The sequence below is a fragment of the Loxodonta africana genome, chromosome 11 (genome assembly GCF_030014295.1).
Source record: "Loxodonta africana isolate mLoxAfr1 chromosome 11, mLoxAfr1.hap2, whole genome shotgun sequence".
Taxonomy (NCBI): Eukaryota; Metazoa; Chordata; class Mammalia; order Proboscidea; family Elephantidae; genus Loxodonta; species Loxodonta africana.
The window spans coordinates 52488009-52506215 of NC_087352.1; the positions used below are offsets into that span (position 1 = coordinate 52488009).

An 18207-nucleotide genomic window follows, 5' to 3' on the forward strand; every position below is an offset into this window, starting at 1 on the left:
TCTACTCTGTCATATATGGCGGCCGTGAGTCAGAATCACCTCCAGGCCATGGGTTGGGTTGCTCTCTGCTAGTTCTCTCGAAGGGATTTTTAGCTGAGAGAGCTGAGAAACAGAAACAGCTGTTCTAAATCGTTCTCCAAATTAAAAGTAGGTATTTTTTTTAGCAGTTTTAGAAAAGGTGGAATATCAAAATTAGGCCAGACTAGGATGTGGTCCTAACACAAACCTTGGGGTCAAGACTTGGTTCTAATCCCAAACCTGTTGCCATGGAGTCAATTCCCAATCATAGCGACTCTCATTAGCGACATTGACTTGAACAATTTATTTAACCTGGAAGTCAAATTCCTGCTCTAAAGGAAATGTGTAGGGTCCTTGAGAGGCCTAAACTATATATGTGAAACATCTGGTCTTTAAGTGGTTAAGGGCTAGGCTGCTACCAAAAGGTTGGCAGCTGGAAAACACGCAGTGGCTCTGTGGGAGAACCATCTGGAGATCTGCTTTGGTAAAGATTATGGCCAAAAAAAAAAAACCCTACGGGGTAGTTCTACCCTACTCAACTCCACAGCACACAATAACAATATTTAGCCAGTGGAGAGACTGAGTAATGCAAATGATCTTTTGGGATAAAGCACTGTCTGCAACTATTCCTTTGTGATATACGCTCATAACATTTCTCTTTTTCCACATTAATCCTAAATAGAGATTGATTACAGAAAAGAACTCTGTCATTAGTCAACCTGTGTTTATCCCAAACACCTACGGAGGGCCCAAGTCTTATGAAGAAGAGAAGTAGCAAAAATGTAGTGCCTGCTCTAAAGGGCTTACAATTTAAGAACTGATTTTGAGTGATTACCAAGATATAGCGTTAAGTAAAAACAGGTGTACATATTTGTCAAAACTCCTTGAACTGTACATTTAAAATGGGTACAATTCCTGTGTATAATTATGTCTCCATAAAAGAAAATCACTGGGAAAAAAACAAAAAACCTTTGCTCAAGTACCACCTCCAAACATTTCTGATGAAATCACCTAGAGTGTGATGTGGGGATAAGAATTTTTTTTTCTTAAAATTTTTTTTTATTTTTATTGTACGTTAGATGAAGGTTTACAGAACTAGTTTCTCATTAAACAGTTAATACACATATTGTTTTATGACGTTGGGTAACAACCCCACGACATGTCAACAGCCTCCCTTCTCAACCTTAGGTTTCCTATTACCAGCTTTCCTTTCCCATCCTGCTTTCTTGTCCTTGCCCCAGGGCTGGTGTGCCCCTTTAGTCTCGTTTTGTTTTATTGGCTTGTCCAGTCTTTGGCTGAAGGGTGAACCTCAGGAGTGACTTCATTACTGAGCTGAAAGGGCTTCCAGGAGCCATACTCTCAGGGTTTCTCCAGTCTGTCAGGCCAGCAAGTCTGGTCTTTCCTTTTGAGTTAGAGTTTTGTTCTACATTTTTCTCTAGCTCTGTCTGGGACCCTCTATTGTGATCCCTGTCATAGCAGTCAGTGATGGCAGCCGGGTACCATCTAGTTGTACTGGACCTCAGTCTAGTGGAGGCCATGGTAGATGTGGCCCATTAGTCCTTTGGGCTAATCTTTCCCTTGTATGTTTAGTTTTCTTTATTCTTCCTTGCTCCCAAAGAGATGAGACCAGGGGAGTATCCCAGATGGCTTCCCCCAGGCTTTTAAGATCTGTATGGATATTTTTTTAAAGCATCCATACCAAAAAACGAAACCAAACCCATTGCCGTCAAGTTGATTTCAACTCATAGTGACTGAAGCTATTTTAATATGGAAAAAAAATCAAAAAGCAGACAAATAAGACACTGAACAGTGTGAATCACAGATTAGGAATGCCAAAGGTAGCAATAAAAATATGGGACACCCAGTTAAATTTGCATTTCAGACAAAAAAAATTTTTTTTTTAGTATATGCATGTCTCGAATGTTACACATTTAACTAAACATTGTGTTTTACCCAGCAACTTTGTATGCTAACTTTTGTACAAAAAAAAGAAGAATAAAGAATATATGTACCTGTTTGTTTGTTTATACATAAAATACATTTTGAAGGTTTGCTTCTGGGGAGGAGAATTGGGGTGGTAATCAAGAAAGGAAAGGACACTTTTAACAGTGAGCATTTTGTGCCTTTGGAATTTTGAACCATGTAAATGTATTACCTATTTTAAAAAAATAAAAAAAAAAACTATACATTTTAAAAATAAATAGTTTGTAAGACTCAAGAAAAGGAGGTAAAACTAATACGTATGGTATAATTAGAAAAAGAACATAGGAAATTGCCCAAATATATTACTGTATTATATGCTGATTTTTCAGTGTGGCTAAACTATAGGTTACATTAATATTAACAATCACTTGTTGAGTTGCCAAACTATAATTAGAATTAATACTAACAACCTCTTGTTGAGTTGTTATTATGCTAACCACTTTACACACATTACTTAATTTAACCCTTGCTGGTTTTACAAATGGAAAAGCTGAAACTCACAAAGGTTAGGTAAATTGCCCAAGGTCACATAGCTAGTAGTGATGGGCAAGGCTGGGATTTGAATCCATGTGTAACAGAATCCATCCTTTATTGCTTTCAAACAATACAACATTGTATTGTCTTGTAGAATATGTCCTCCTAGAAGTCAGAAAATTTATCTTTAGGCATAATAAGCAGACAAAAAGAAAGAGCAATGAATAAGGACATTCATATACTAACATCATACACCAAGCTATGAAACACGACAGAGTGGTGTTTTTCTTGTTTGTTTTTAAGTAAATATACAGTTATACTTCAGTTTATGTAATGCCTGTGTTCCAGGAAAGTTATTTATAAATGATATTTATGCAAATGTAATCACATTTAGAATAAAATTGGGAGTCTGCTCTTTAGACAAACCCTCTGATAAATTTTTTACAGGGGAAAATATTTTGTAATAGAACTGGCCCTGATACATCTGTCTTTGGACAGGACACATCATGAGACAACCCAAGAGTTGTTAATTGTCCTTCATAGTTGGGGCCTTAATATACAACATGACTAATTGGTTTATATGTGAAGAGGACACTTAACTAAATTACAAAGGATTTAACTAGTTAGATTAAGTTCCTAGCTCAAGTCTACCTTGAGTTAATTTTTGGTTAAAAAGTATGAGTAAATATTTGCATGAGACAGGCAGAATGTCACTTAACTTATCAAACAAGTACCATTTTCATAGCTTATCAGTGACAGGAATATGTTAGAAGATTATTTAGTTTTCTACTGTGTGAGTGGTTTTTAAAAGATTTCTCTAAAGTCTGTTTTGGTCTATACATTCCTAAGTAATTTACCTTCTTTGTAGTGCAGGGTGGTTGCGGAGAATGGAGGAAAAGGGAATTTCTTTTGGACATGACATTCAAAAGGTATAGGTAATATTTCAAGGGTGTTTAAAACTCATAATTTTAAAGACAGTTGGTCAGAAGACTATCTTCCTATTTAGAAGAGGTCCCCAGGCTCCCTGAACAGACTTTCTGACAGATGATGGGATAGGAGTGGTCCTTAGGCAGGCAACCAGCCTATTAGAGCCCTCTCCAGCCCAGGTCCAACCAAACAGCAGGTCCCTCTAAGGTTAACACAGCAAGCCATCACCTCCCCATGTTCCAATTCTGGACTTTCTCCCATTATACATCAGCACTCCCGAGCAGTCAGTATTACAATTCCAAATTCACGTTTCTAAAAATCAATTCAGGAATGAACATGTCACCGCTGGCCAGGCCACAGCTTCACTTCTCAATATCGCCATTTTTGTAGAGCGCTGTTTGTGCCATTATCTGACTATTCTATTTATCTTAATTTTGTAAGCACTTGGCTACTAGCCGAAGGTTGGTGGTTCGAACCCTCCCAGAGGCACCTCAGAAGACAAGCCTGACGATCTGCTTCCAAAAGGTCACAACCTTGAAAACTCCATGGAGCAGTTCTACTCTGTACACATGGGAGTCTCCATGAGTCAGAATCAGCTCAATGGCAACTGCCAAGAACAATTGCTTGTACGAGTAAGTGCTTCATTTGAAAGAATAAAATTACACAGTACATATGTTAGATATATACCATCAAAGATTGCATCTAAAAAGCAAAGCGTACCTGAGGATTTTGTATTACCTTTAGCCGCCTGTGAAGCTACACCCCTCCACCAGCCTCCCACCACCATAACATGCATGAATTTTTAAAAATATTTTCCATATATTTGATTCAGTGGACAATTTCCAGAATGCATTACATTAAAAGTGTAGGGCCCTGCCTGTAGTTAATCTGCATAAAATCTGTATTATTTTCAATAAGTCAAATTGCATCTCCATTTAATTGTATTTGTTATATCTAATTGAATCAAGTTTGTTATTTATTCTTCTTAATGTGAAAAAAAGGGGGGGGAACTGACTTGTTTATATCTTTTATAAATTATGAAAAAAAATTTTTTTTTTTTTTAGGTTTTCAAAAATCTTATTTTTTCCCCTCAGTTTCCTGAAGCCCCCCCTTTTTTCCCCCCCATAGCAGCCTGTTCTTGTTTAAATAGCTCCATATCTAGAACCTAGGAAAATATATGTGCATTTATTTATGTATAAGCACCATGAAGGTTTCCAAACAAACTTTTTAATGATATGAAGGACCAAGGCTTAATAAAAAAAAAATCTCTATAGAAAAGTTGCTGATAATGCAGGGTTATATAAGAGCTGTAAACACTAATACTTGATTTTATAAATATTGAAAAGAGTTGTGTTAATAACCATGTTTGAAAAAATCAGGACATATTAAGCTCAAAAAATAGGACACCAACAATAATTCATGAAATATATGTGGGGAGGTTTAAATGAGTTTACAAACTTTTGTGAAATCTTTTTTTTTTTTTTCCTCACCCTTTGAGCTCAGACTTTGTGTCTTCCTCCAAATCATGTCCGGAAATTGTTAGCATCAGTGATAGGAGGAATTAACAAATAAAAAGGGCCATGGGTATTTAAAAGACTTAAGGACTTGGAAGGGGAAGTTTGGGGTCTACCTAACCACGTATTGGCATGATATTTCTAATTATCATCATGTTTCTACTTGCAGTCCTTTGTTACAGGTCGGAAGTCATAATCTTTTTTTTTTTTTTTTTTTCTGGACAGCCTCAGTGTCGGCTCTCCATTCCCTAGATAAATGCAGATGTCCTTTAATTATTGTGGTTTTAGAGATTCCAAAACTGCAGTCTAATCAAACATCTCTCCCTGCTCCAATTTGCCAGAGAACTGGGTATTTCCACCATTAGAACAATTTCATCTGAAACGGGTTAGAATGTAAATGTTAGGGAAACATTCACCAGCGATAATGCTGTATTTCATGTCAGAGGCTAGGAAATACATGCTACTTTAGATCCCTGTAGAAATGCCATCACAGAACAACAAACTGGCATTAGTGCTTGGCTTTTGTTATTGTTGGTATAAAATCATATAAAGTCGATTTCTACATCATTTATAAAACTACAATTAAAAACATTGTCCATTATATGCTTTGTGCAATAAGGAGCCATACCAGAAGTTACTCTTAGGATGTAATAATAGAAAAAAAAAAAATTGTGTTTCTCTTTATAAATTGGTATACTTTCTTTAATTTGATTAAGAAAAGTTTCTCTGGTTAAACTACTTCCCCTTCCCTCCACTTCTGGACTACATGTCTCAATTCTTGCTGGTTATCTTATGCTTCCTTCAGTCACTTGATCACATTTGTGTCCCTAACCCTGTTATAATTGTTAGCTGCTGTGCCCAAATGCTAAGCAAAAGGTTGTATGTTTGTGTCTACCCAGAGCACCTTGAAAAAAAAGGCCTGTAATCTATTTCCAAAATGTCAGTCACTGAAAATCCTATAGAGCGTAGTTCTACTCTGACATTTATGGGGTTGATTCTATGGTAACTAGTTTTTATAGCACAGCAGTTTAGTCCATTCAATTAGTATGTTGCACATAGTTCCATAAGTCCTCAGTTTCTCCTTAGTATACATAAGAAGTAGCTCTAAATTAAAACTAATGTGCTCATTACGTGAAAATTGAGTCCAATTTTCTGTCTGTACTGGGCCTATATTCAACAGTAATTATCTCTCTTAGATCTTTTATTCAGTGAAAATTATTGGGATTATTAGCACCACAGAGCTCTGTAGATATTTTAACTCATAGCTACTAACATGGCTAATAGTTACATCAACATGTTTTCCAGAATTTTTTCCTGCAGAAGATATGGATAAAGAGATAAACCATAATTGTACGCTGTGTTTTATTCTTGAACTTGGCTCTGTTTTGAAGTTACACCCTTGTTATTTCAGACCCCACCCTGGTTAATAAGATACTCCTCCTTCTTCACTGCAGCCATCTCAGGTTTACCAAACGAAATCCACCACCCTGGAGTCAATTACCACTGATAGTGATCCTACAGGGCCAAGTAGAGCTGCCCCATAGGGTTTCCAAGGACATAAATCTTTACAGAAGCAGACTACCACATCTTTCTCCCACAGAGCAGCTGGTGTGTTTGAATCGCCAACCTTTTGGTTAGCACCTGAGGACTTTAACCACTGTGCCACCAGGGCTCCTTCATCTCAGGGTTAGGGAATGAGTTTTCTTTGAGTTCTGTGGCTCTTATTCTTCCTGTCTTTCATTTTGGACTGAATTTCTAAGGCTATTTTAATCTTAATTATCTGAAAAGGAAGGAAAATGTACAGTTTCAGTTTGGCCAAAGTATACAGAATTAGAAGTACTTCAAAGAATACGTCATCATTAACATTCTATGTTTCAGAGGAATAGAAATAGTTCTCATATTAATATATAATATTTTAAAGTGTTAGATCAAGTAATGTTGCTCTGCTAGACTGAGCTGAAGGTTAGACTTATGTCTGATATCCAAACAGGCCAGTTTGCTCTATTTCATTTTATAAGCATTTGATGTTGGTTCCCTGGCCCACCTGGTAAGGAGCAGGTAGACACCAAAAAAAAAAAAAAATTAATGTTCCTTTCTATTCTAGTTTGTCAGCAGATGCCATACTGGTGGTTAAAATATGTTTAAGATCAACCCTGGTCTCTTGGGAATCAGGAGAGAAGAAACACAGAAGAGAGATGAGTACAACTCTATCCCTGACACCATTTAAAAACCCATTTAAAAGGAAGTTCTCCATACAGTGGGTCAGAAAACCAAAAAAAAAAAAAAAAAAAACACCAAACCCATTGCCGTTGAGTCAATTCCAACTCATAGTGACCCTATAGGACAGAGTAGAATTGCCCCATAGAGTTTCCAAGGAGGGCCTGGCAGAGTCAAACTGCCAACCTTAACTACTACGCCACCAGGGTTTCTAACAGTGAGTCAGAAACATCTCTTTAATATAGGGTAGATTACTACTGCTAAAACAAAAGGTTTCAATCAAAGTCTAAAATTATAGGTATGCTATTACCATAAAACTTTAATAAATATCAAGTGTACCTTCCAGCCAATTTCAGCTCTTGGCGACCCCATTTCTGTCAGAGTAGAGCTGTGCTCATAGGGTTTTCAACGGATGATTTTTCACAAGTAGTTCATCAGGCCTTTCTTCTGAGGGACATCTGGGCAGACTCAATCCCCCAACCTTTTGGTTAGCAGCTGAGCACATTTAATCCATTGCACCACCCAGGGACTCAAATACCATCTGCACAGAGTACCAATTTATTTTAGTGCCTTCATAAGCCTCAATCATTAGAATTTTACCACAAACTCTTATCAGGTTTTGTTGCCTGCTGACACAACCAGTGACAATGACAAATGAATTTGAAGGACAGTGGTCAACTTTACATTGGTTTACACTTTCTGTTTATTTTTTTAAAAAACTGCATGAATTCAAGATATTTACAACAAATCCTTTTTTCCTGAAGCTAGCAAATCTAAGTTGAAATTGGTAGTTGCAGCAGACCTCCAAACTAAGAATTTTGCTCTTGAAAGTAAAGGCAGATAAAACCTTAACAGCAATGTGTAACTTAAAACATATCGTAGTCAATGTTTTGATCTGTTTTGACCCACAGGAAAAAGGATTTCTACCTATTCTATTGATATGTCCCCAATGGTTATTTTCTTTGTCTTCCTTGATATTATCACCTAAGCTCTGATGGACTTGAAAATGTCTTGATAAACCAGATTATGCTTAAAAATCATTTGAAGATAACTATTCAAATTTCTTTTTATACATAAAGCTTTACAGAGATTTTTTTTTTTCTGAAAAATAGCTATAAAAAAAATTCATGTCTTTAAAAAGATACAGAAATAACTTCAGTACATTTGGTTAAGTATCCAGCTAGTTCTGCAAAGAGAAACCCATAAAATCTGACTAAGAATTTTAGGAGTTATCTGAGTGAGGCTTTCCTTAGATGGGTAAACAAGAAACTACTCGCATATCCTTTTTTATAAAAAAGTGGGCCAACCACTTTCACTTTAGTTTTCTGAATTTCACTGACTTGAAATTAATTATTGTTTGGACATGAGCCCAGTAGAGATAGACAACCAGAAACATATTTTCCTGTAATGAACTAACTAGTTTTACTTTAGGGCTATTTTTTACATAGCGATCTTCTGCCATTAGACATTTGGTCTAACTTGTTACCTGACAACACTTCCAAACATGTTGGTGTGGGGAAAATTGGGCTCCATTTTGCTTACTATAATCAATAAGGTATGTTTTTGTCTCTAATGAAAGTCAAACTGTTATTCTTTGTGATTGCTATAAACTGTCCAAATCCTCATTTTTTGAGAGACATTTTACCCAGTGTAGTAAGTCTTTTTCTCTATTCTGACAGGTGGGGAATTAGACTAAAATAGTAATTAGTGCCTATTTTTCAAGGTAATAACTCAGAGGGCCATCTGGTGTTAAATTACTCTAAAATCACCAATGTGCAACCAGCCAAGAGATCTCTGACTATTGTATATCTATGAGGTTGGCCATTTAGTTTGCGATTGTGGACCTGCTTGGCAAGCCTCCGGTTATTTAAAAGTCTCTCTAAACAGCAGTCGGCTGAGGTTGGCTTAAAAAAAAAAAAAAAGCAACCATTTCTGAAATAAAAAAATGTTCAAGTGGCTGATTTGTTAAGGTTACTACTACTTTAGTCTACAGACTTACCACAGAGTCTGCCAGGTCATCATTTGAACCTATCTGTATAGAGTAGCTATGAGTCGGAATCGACTCCAAGGCAGCGTGTTTGGGTTTTTTTAGTATATATGCATTACTGAGTCAGAATCGACTCAATGGCAATGGGTTTTTTTGTTTGTTTGTTTATATGCATTCTTCAGCCAAGAGACAGGAAACTGAGAACCTACTGGTAAGGATGTGCACTCAAGTGTTGTGGACAGTATTGGTGAGCAAGCATCAAGCCCTATGAAAGGCCAATTCCCTTCCTGAGAATGGATGCAAGAGACTCTACAGGAAGGAGACCAAAGATCCTTTCTAACTGAGTGGACAGTGACCATATTTTCAGATCTAGGGATCTGAACACTTGTCTAACCCAGGATCTGCCAATGGAATGGAAGCTTTGAAATGGTACCTGCTCTAGAAATTCCAGTCTATAGCATGACCATCTACATAGGCCACATTGGTTTTGACTGATAATGTCTATTTGTCCAAATTGTTCCCCTGCAACTCTCTTCTTAAGCCTGGAACTTCCAACATTAGACATACCTTTGAATTTGTGCTACACGTTACAAAGCAAATGTGTTTACTGGGAGTGATAATGCAATAAGCTGCTTCAGCAACAGCTACTTTAGCAGAAATTAATCCATCAGAAAGATTGGTTAAAAGTCATCAATTTTCTAGCTTAAGAGCAACAAAATTGTACCCACCCCTGGACAAAAATTTCAAGAGAGAGAAAATCGGTGTCTGAGTGAAAGTTCTGAGAGATTAATTTTACCCAAAACTTATCCTAAAAAGAAAGTTCTTTGTTCCACAATCAATGAATGTCAAAGAGAAAACACTCAAGCAGACAATCTTACCTCCATGCTAAAATGGTAAAATAGACATGTAATAAAATTAGTTCCTCAAACAGGAGTTTAGGGGCTTTGGGGAATGTTTGGCCTTATAAAAAGCTTCGTTATTTCTAAAGTAGTAGGAGAAGTTGGGATATATCATGTCTCAAAATAAAGTCTGCAAAAAAACACCTTTTGTTTAATAAAGTTTCATGACAAAAGCAACTATTCCTAAGTATGGATTTATGCATGGGTACCACTACTATAGTCTAAATGGAACTCTGGTAACTCATCTCTCGTATGGATATCATAAAAATATCTACTCCCCTTTTAAATTCTATTATCAACTCATTTCCAGTCCAGTTAAAGAGGATAATTTTAAAATCATAGAAATCAAGTGATATTTGATGCTGGGGGGGTGGTGGGGAAGAACTCTTCAATACGCAGTCTACCCAGACTTTTCTTGATTAGGGCTGGCATTTGAGATATGCTCTCTGTATTTGGGGATGGTAGATAATACAGGTCAAGATAATACCTCAGGACCTAAAATAGAGAGAAAACCTTTACTTCTGCTTTTATATACTCTTTTCCATGGGACCCTGTGGTTTGGAGAAGAGCAGTCACCTGAATCATCTAGTCCTGTTTTGCTTTTAAATGGTTCCTTGGGTCGATTTTGGTCATCGTGTTAAATGAAACTAGATTCAGAAAGATTATGCCTTGAATGGGAGAAATGTTTGTTTACTTCAACCCTCTTTCATATTTTCATCTTTTGACAATATACTGTGTGAAAGTCTTGAAAACAAGTTAGATGTGAAAAAGTATTCCAAATGGGAAGGAGTAGTAAGAAAAACTAGAATTTGCAAAGCCGTGACAAAAGTTATTAAACTTCTGATTTTCTTACATCATGACAGATTTGGAAATTGATGCATTCAATGAATGTATTCTTTGGTGATGGTGTTTCAAAGCTGAAATAATGGCAATTGTTGTCAGTCTTTTCAAGGGATTAATATCAATGCCATTTTTCACACTTGACAACCATGTCAAAGAAATATCATTTATGTTGTTGTTATGTGCCATCGAGTCAATTCTGACTCATAGTGACCCTAAGTACAACAGAACAGAACACTCCCAGGTCCTGCACCTTCCTCACAATCCTTGCTATGCTTGAGCCCATTACTGCAGCCACTGTGTCAATCCATCTCACAATATCATTGTATCATTTATAGTGATTCACAAATGTTCATAAGTTAGGAGGACTTGTGTGTGTATGTCGGTGTATGTATGGTAATGATATCTGTACCTTTTTCTTCCTTTTTATTATTATACCCTCCCACAAGTCCAAGTACTCTTTGCAAAATTGGAGGTTGGTTCCTATAATGTTCACTTATCTATACTCAAAACTCTAAAACGAATACATCAACAACACTCATCTTTCCCAAGAAAATATGAAATATTGATGAATTTCCAGCAGAGGACAATCTAGAAGATTCACAGTTGGATAATATCATAGTGAATAACGTTTAAGTAACCAAATGCTTGAGGAAAACAATGAACAAGAGGATTAAAGTCAACATGGTTCTAATTAGAAATCTTGACTGGGGTTTTTATAGACATGGATTGTACGTCTAACTCATAGATGAGTCATTTAAATATTTTCTTAAGGTTTTGCTTCTCTAATCTGTAATAATCAAAATATGAATAACTAGTTATTGACATATTACAAGGCATTTTTTGAGGGAATATTGTTCAGAACTAGATGTCTCAAATGATGTGTTCATAACAAACAAAAGCTTTCACACCTAAACTCCAGAAGGAACATGGACAATGTCTCAGTTGGACAGGTAGACATGTAGTATATTCTCACTGGCATTGTTCAGTTATCAGAAATACTTGTGATGGAGAGTGAGAGGCACCAGATGCTTGTATAAAGAATTTTTATAAATGCGATAGAATATGCCCCCAATGTTTTCTAATGGTAACACTGGAAAGAGTGTTAACATGGGAATGGGATGAGGAAGAAGAGATGGGAGAGAGAGAATAATTTTCTCTAAATTTTGCCAACCATTTGACAAGTTTTTACAGGAATATTTTTAGAACCTGCAAAAATAAGGATTGCCAGAGAATTATTTGGCAATTTTTTTAGAGTATAAACATACATTTTAAATTATGCTCTGGTCAATAGATTTTGAGATTAAAAGTGTCATAAATTTGGTCATAAAAGCTAGAACACAGCTATTGAGTAAAATGAACAGAGTGGGAGGTAATTTCCTCTTAAATTAATTTTGATTGTTATTATAGCATGATATGAATGAGACCAAATCAATTTATGCAATCACATTAGGAGTCTGTGGGTTTTCCATTCTGAAGTTGTAGAACACATTCCTGAGATATGATGTGTCAGTTTTCATAAATGAGACTGGGCGAGAATATGGGTGAGCAGAATTATAGGAAAAGGAAACACTAGTTGTCTTAGTCATCCAGTGCTGCTATAACAGAAATACCACAAGTAGATGGCTTTAACAAAGAGAAATTTATTCTTTCACAGTCTAGGAGGCGAGAAGTCCATATTCAAGGCATCAGCTTCAGGGGGAGGCTTTCTCTGTCAGCTCTGGAGGAAGGTCCTTGTTATCAATCCCCTGAACTGAGAGCTTCTCCACTCAGGAACCCCAGGTCCAAAGGACACACTCTGCTCCTGGTGTGGCTTTCTTGGTGGTACGAGGTCCCCATGTCTCTCTGCTCACTTCTCTCTTTTATATCTCAGAGGAGGCTAGCTTAGGACACCATCTAAATCTTGTAGATCTCATCAACATAACTGCCACTAAGCCATCTCATTAACATCATAGTGAAGAATTTACAACACATAGGAAAATTACATCAGATGACAAACTGGTAGACAATCACACAATACCAGGAATCACGGTGTAGCCAAACTGATACACATATTTTGGGGGAACACAATTCAATCCGTGATACTACTTAAAGAAAATTTAACTTGGTACTGTGGTTACAAAGATGAATGAGATATAGTTCCTGCTCTTAAAGAACTTGGAATCTGGCAGTGCTCCGACAGAATAAGATAAATGATATTGTATTCAGAAACTAAGAACCACAGGTATATTTAACGTTTCTCTCCAATTATTGTTATATTTTAATAATGATAAATATATATAATTAGCTATATAACCTTACATTTCTAAGTCCTTCTAAGATTTAAATGTCATTATTAGCTCAAGCAGATCCGTAATGACAGAAAAGAAAGAAAATCACCAGTCCTTTCTTATGGTTACTACTTTTCCTCTTTCCAGTGCCTCCCTGGGAGACAGCACGTGGTCTCATGGATTTTAGAGATCACATTCCTGTTAGTATTTCCCAATCACTATTACCAGCCTGACCTCTCCTGGGAGGTTCAGATTCCTGAAGTTATTTTCCCGCTGAACATATTGGATTGGATTCCACAGGTACCTCAGATACACTATGTCCAAAAGTGAACACTTCCTTTTCCTCCCTCAACTTGCTCTGCCTTCTCTGTGCCAGATTTTAATTAATGAAACCACGATTCATCCATCTATTTCATCATTAAAGCCAGCAATTTAAACTTAATAAAAATTTCTCCTTTCCCCCAATAGCTGGTCAATACCCACCCTTGTTAATTATTTTTCTAATCTGTCTTTTCTTCTCCGATCTTATAATCACTGAACTCATTTCAGATTTGTTTTATTTCCCGTTCCTAACTGATCTCTCCATTGTTTTAACCCCCTTAAATATATCTTCCACTTTGCCATCACAATACTGCATTCAATTCACCAACTTTAACCTTAAGAGGTTACACTAAAATTATCTGCTTATGTATTTCTCTACCTTACCAAATTCTAAGTTATTCAAGAGCAGGAACTATGTTTTATTCATCTTTACAACCACAGTACCAAGTGTGGTACTGACACATAGTTTGCATTTAATGATTTTTTTTTTAAATAAAAAAATCAGACAGAAAAATTATACCAGAGGTTAAATTGCAGTTATCACGTTTAACATTTTGAGAAGATCTTTTATTGTAAAACATAACATTGCCAACTTTAATACAACTCACATGGCATTTTCCCCCAAGTTTATGCTGATATACCATAGGCAGGATTTGTGCTCCCCCAAATGCCAATAAGCCTAGGATTTCTTATTTTTATCCTTTGAATTAAGTGACCCACGTACCATGTTCCCTTCATTTGTGAGTTCACTCTCACCTTTATCTAGGAATTGCCTGCTTTGTAATCTCAAATGGAATGAATTATACCAAATACATAGACTCCTGGGAGAAGAGGGTGCTGATTTAAAGAAAGATCCAGAAGCAGTACTAATGAGTTTAAGCATTCTACTTTTGGTTGCTTGATTTTTATAATAATTAAATGAAATATTAAAATCTAAAGATATTTGGGGAGACGGTATATGCAAATTTCAAAATAAGTAGTACTTAATGATGGCCTCGGAAAGTGGGGAAATGCAAACCCAAAGTTGCTCATTTTATTTTATTACTACTATGCAGTCTTTGGAGTCCCTGGATGGTGCAAAAGGTTAACCTGCTCAGCTGCTAACCAAAAGTTTGGAGGGTGGAGGCGACCCAGAGGCACCTTGGAAGAAAAGCCTGGTGGTGTACTTCTGAAAAATCAGTCATTGAAAACCCTATGGAGTACAGTTCTACTCTGACACACATGTGGTCTCCATGAGTCAGAATCCACTCACTGGTAACCAGTTTTATGGAATCTACATCAACTAACACACCATTTCTAACTGAAGATTATAGGTTTTTCTCATAAAAAACAAACAAACAAACAAAACCCATGGCCATCAATTCAATTCCAACTCAAAGCAATCCTACAGGACAGAGTAGCACCACCCCATAGAGTTCCCAAGTAGCAGCTGGTGGATTCCAACTGCTGTCCTTTTGGTTAGCAGCTGAGCTATTAACCACTGTGCCGCCAGGGCTCCTTTTCTCATATGATGGCCTATTTATCTAAGCCTGTTTCATTATGTTGTAACCCTTAGTTATAAATACCAGAATGTTTTCATTAAAGTGAAAGATATGTCTTGCAGAATTGTTTCTAATAGAGGCAGTTTACTTCAAAGCCCTGAGAGGTGGGGTTTGATGACGGACATTGCCAACCTTGGAAGATTATGATCAGTGATTGAACAGGAGTGGGTGTGGGACTGGGGTTATGAATAACAGTTTCTATGTAGTTAGTTGCGGTATATACAGTTTACTTAAGGAGTTAAAAAATTAGCAAATGGATTGCAGTTCTCCTGCACTTCCCAGCATTTGGGAAAAAACTTCAGAAAATCAGAGGCATACCACAGTCCAAGGAGGCACTTAGTCAATATATGGCAACTCTTGACATTGGAAAAGGTCTCTGCATTTTTTTTTTTAAGCACTAGGAGATGCCTAGTTTTTCTTTCCCTCCTTGAAAAAAAACTAATTCTACTCTATATTTTTAATACGTCCACATGTCCAGAAATATTTATCAATAGTACATCGGGTTTATGAAAATCACATACGTTAAATAGTAAAAAACTGAGCTATTCTTTGAACAAACTACTCAGGCTCTGAGGACTTTACACAAGTTAGATCGGACAAATATAATACAAGCTTAAAATAATCTATTCCTTTTATTCTACACAGGAGAAGATCAAGGCCTTGAAGAGACTGAATATCATACCCATAGCTGTACACTACTCAGCACTAGCAATATTTGATTGATGATAGACTTTCTAATGGTTTTTTTCAAATCCAACTAATTTTGACATCCTCCTCTGCAACATCCTTAAATGTTAAAATAAAGCAGAACTTGGTCCTCAGTGCTATACTTTTTTCTCTACCATCTCTCTAGGTGATAACCCTCAAGAGAGTGGCTCTAAATAGCATCCATAGGTGGTTGAATCTCAAATTCCTGTATTCGGCTCTGACTGACTCCTTCCGCGTGCTCCAGATTCATATATCCAAAAGCCCAAATTGGTATTTCCACTTGGATACCCAAAAAGACCTCAAGTAGATGGATATGAACTCCTAATTTCTCTTTAAGATCTGTTCCTCCCCTAGTTTAGTGTTTTTTTAGGAAATGGCTTTACCATCTACCTAGTTTGTTCAGCACAAAATCTAGTGATCATTTTGTTTCTTCTTTCCTTCATTTCCCACCCTTCATCCAATCTGTCAACACAGCTTGTCAGCTCTGCCTTCAAAGACTTTCCTAAATCTATCCACGTCTCTCCGTGACCACATTCCAGCTCTAATGTAAGCCACTGTCATCCCTGATCTACAGGAATAGCCTCCTCACTTGTCTCCCTATGTCCTTTTTGGATGCCCTACAATCCTTCTCTTCAAGGTTGCCTAAATGTCACCTTCTCTGAGACTTATCCTGACCACTGATCACACAGAGTCTCCCCAGATCACTCTCATTATCTTCCCCTTTATTGACTTTTTTTTCCTTTTTAGCACTGAAACTTACAGAACTATTTATTTACTTATTTACTTATGTGTCTGTCTCCCCACACTAGAATGTAAGCTCCACGATTGCAGAAGCCTTGTGTGTTTGATTACCTTCTGGTGTCTACAGTGTTAAGGAGTCCTTGGGTGGTGCAGTTAACCCACTCGGCTGCTACCTGAAAGGTTGGCAATTCAAGTCTACCCAGAGACACCTTGGAAGAAAGGCGTAGTGATCTCCTTCTGAAAAACCAGCCATTGAAAATCCTATGGAGCGTCATTCTCCCCTGACATGCAGGGGGTCACCATGAGGCAGAGTTGGCTTGACAAGCAACTGGTTATACACAGTGCTTAGAGAGTACCAAAGTTCACAGTGTGTTCAACAAGTATTTATTGAATGAATCTCTGACAGGCTGTATCCAAATCATAGTGTCCCCTCATTTCACTCAGAATAAAAATCAAAAGTCAGTACAGTGCTGATGACCCTCAAAGCCCTCTGTGATCTGGTTCCATTACTCATCTGACTGAATGTCTTCCGCTCATTCCCTTTTCTCCATTTGTATGGGCTTCTTTCTGTTTGCTTGCTGTTCCTTCAGTCTGTAGTCCTCTTTGCCCTTACATCCACATGGCTCATTCCCTCACTTCCTTCTAATCAATACTCAACTATCACCTCAGTGAGGCTTCCCTGGACACCGTATCTAAAATTTCAAACAAATTTCTGCATTTCTCCTCTGCTTTTTAGCATTTACCTCTACTGTACCATAGATTTAGCTTGTTTGACTTGTTTACTCCCTATCTCCCAGGTAAAATGCAAGCTGAGGGCAGGGATTTTGTCTGTTTTATTCACATCTGCACACACAGTGTCTAAAATAGTGCTCCTGTCCCCTGTTGCTCGGCACTCAATAAATATTTGTTCAAGAAATAAATAAGTTTAATATATTATCTTTCTCAGTAAGTTGAGCAGTGGTTTAATCAAAAAGATGGAACTTACTGAAAAATTTTTGGCTAGTTTTTAAACAGGGTTTTATTCTCATTACTGATAACCGAGAGAAGCTTCCCTCATTTAAGGAGTATCCATGAGAGATGAGGGAAGGTTAATATTTGGAGAACATGAATAATGATCACAAAAGTTGTGAAATACATTAATACTCTCAACTCTATATAGGGTTTACAATAGTTTAGTTAATTATGGTTAGTGATGTTGTGACTTCCTGCTAATACCTAATAAAGCTAAGCTCCATATACGCCTACTAATAGGTGAAAAGTAATCCTCCTTTAACAGCCCTTATAAGCAAGTGGCATGCTCTTCATGTGAAACACCCAGGTTTGTGCTGTCTGCTTTGACTGCAATCATTTTCTTACATATCCCCATTATAATTACTTGCTTAAGAGCCAAAGTATTGGTTAACCTGCCAGATCCTTGATTCATGAAACTGGAGTAATTGTGTGCAGAGCTTTTATGTGACTAGTTGGTCTACATTTCACGGTCTACTGAACTGAAAGGCTAAGGAAATGAATCAGAAATTTCCAAGTGTGAAGGTGGGAAAAGAGCAGATTTCTGTTCTGAGCCACCTGGGGCTTTGGATCACTTCCACCTTTCCAGAAGAACAGTTAAATAAATGCAAAGCAATTCTGAAACTAGCAGATAGTTTTAGCATAGCATGGTGTGCCAAGGAGTTGAGAAGATAGATTACAGTAGAGTTACCTTCCTCATTAGGTCAAATATGTCTGTTCCAGACTGGCTGATGAGAAAGGAGAGCTGTGGTTTGCTTA

The 18207-nt window shown here is 37.0% G+C and overlaps 1 protein-coding gene across 2 annotated transcripts in view; it reads right to left on the bottom strand.

The window, feature by feature from the left end:
* RAB27B (RAB27B, member RAS oncogene family) overlaps positions 1 to 18207 on the bottom strand; it is a 69789-nt gene that overhangs the window by 49907 nt on the left and 1675 nt on the right. The window contains exon 1 of one of the 2 annotated variants that reach the window (XM_023543776.2): positions 7473 to 7827. The exons of the other annotated variant lie outside the window; for it this stretch is intronic. The gene's annotated coding sequence lies outside the window, so the exon portion shown is untranslated. Of the gene's footprint in view, positions 1 to 7472; positions 7828 to 18207 lie in introns of those variants that run through there. 2 annotated transcript variants of the gene reach the window in all.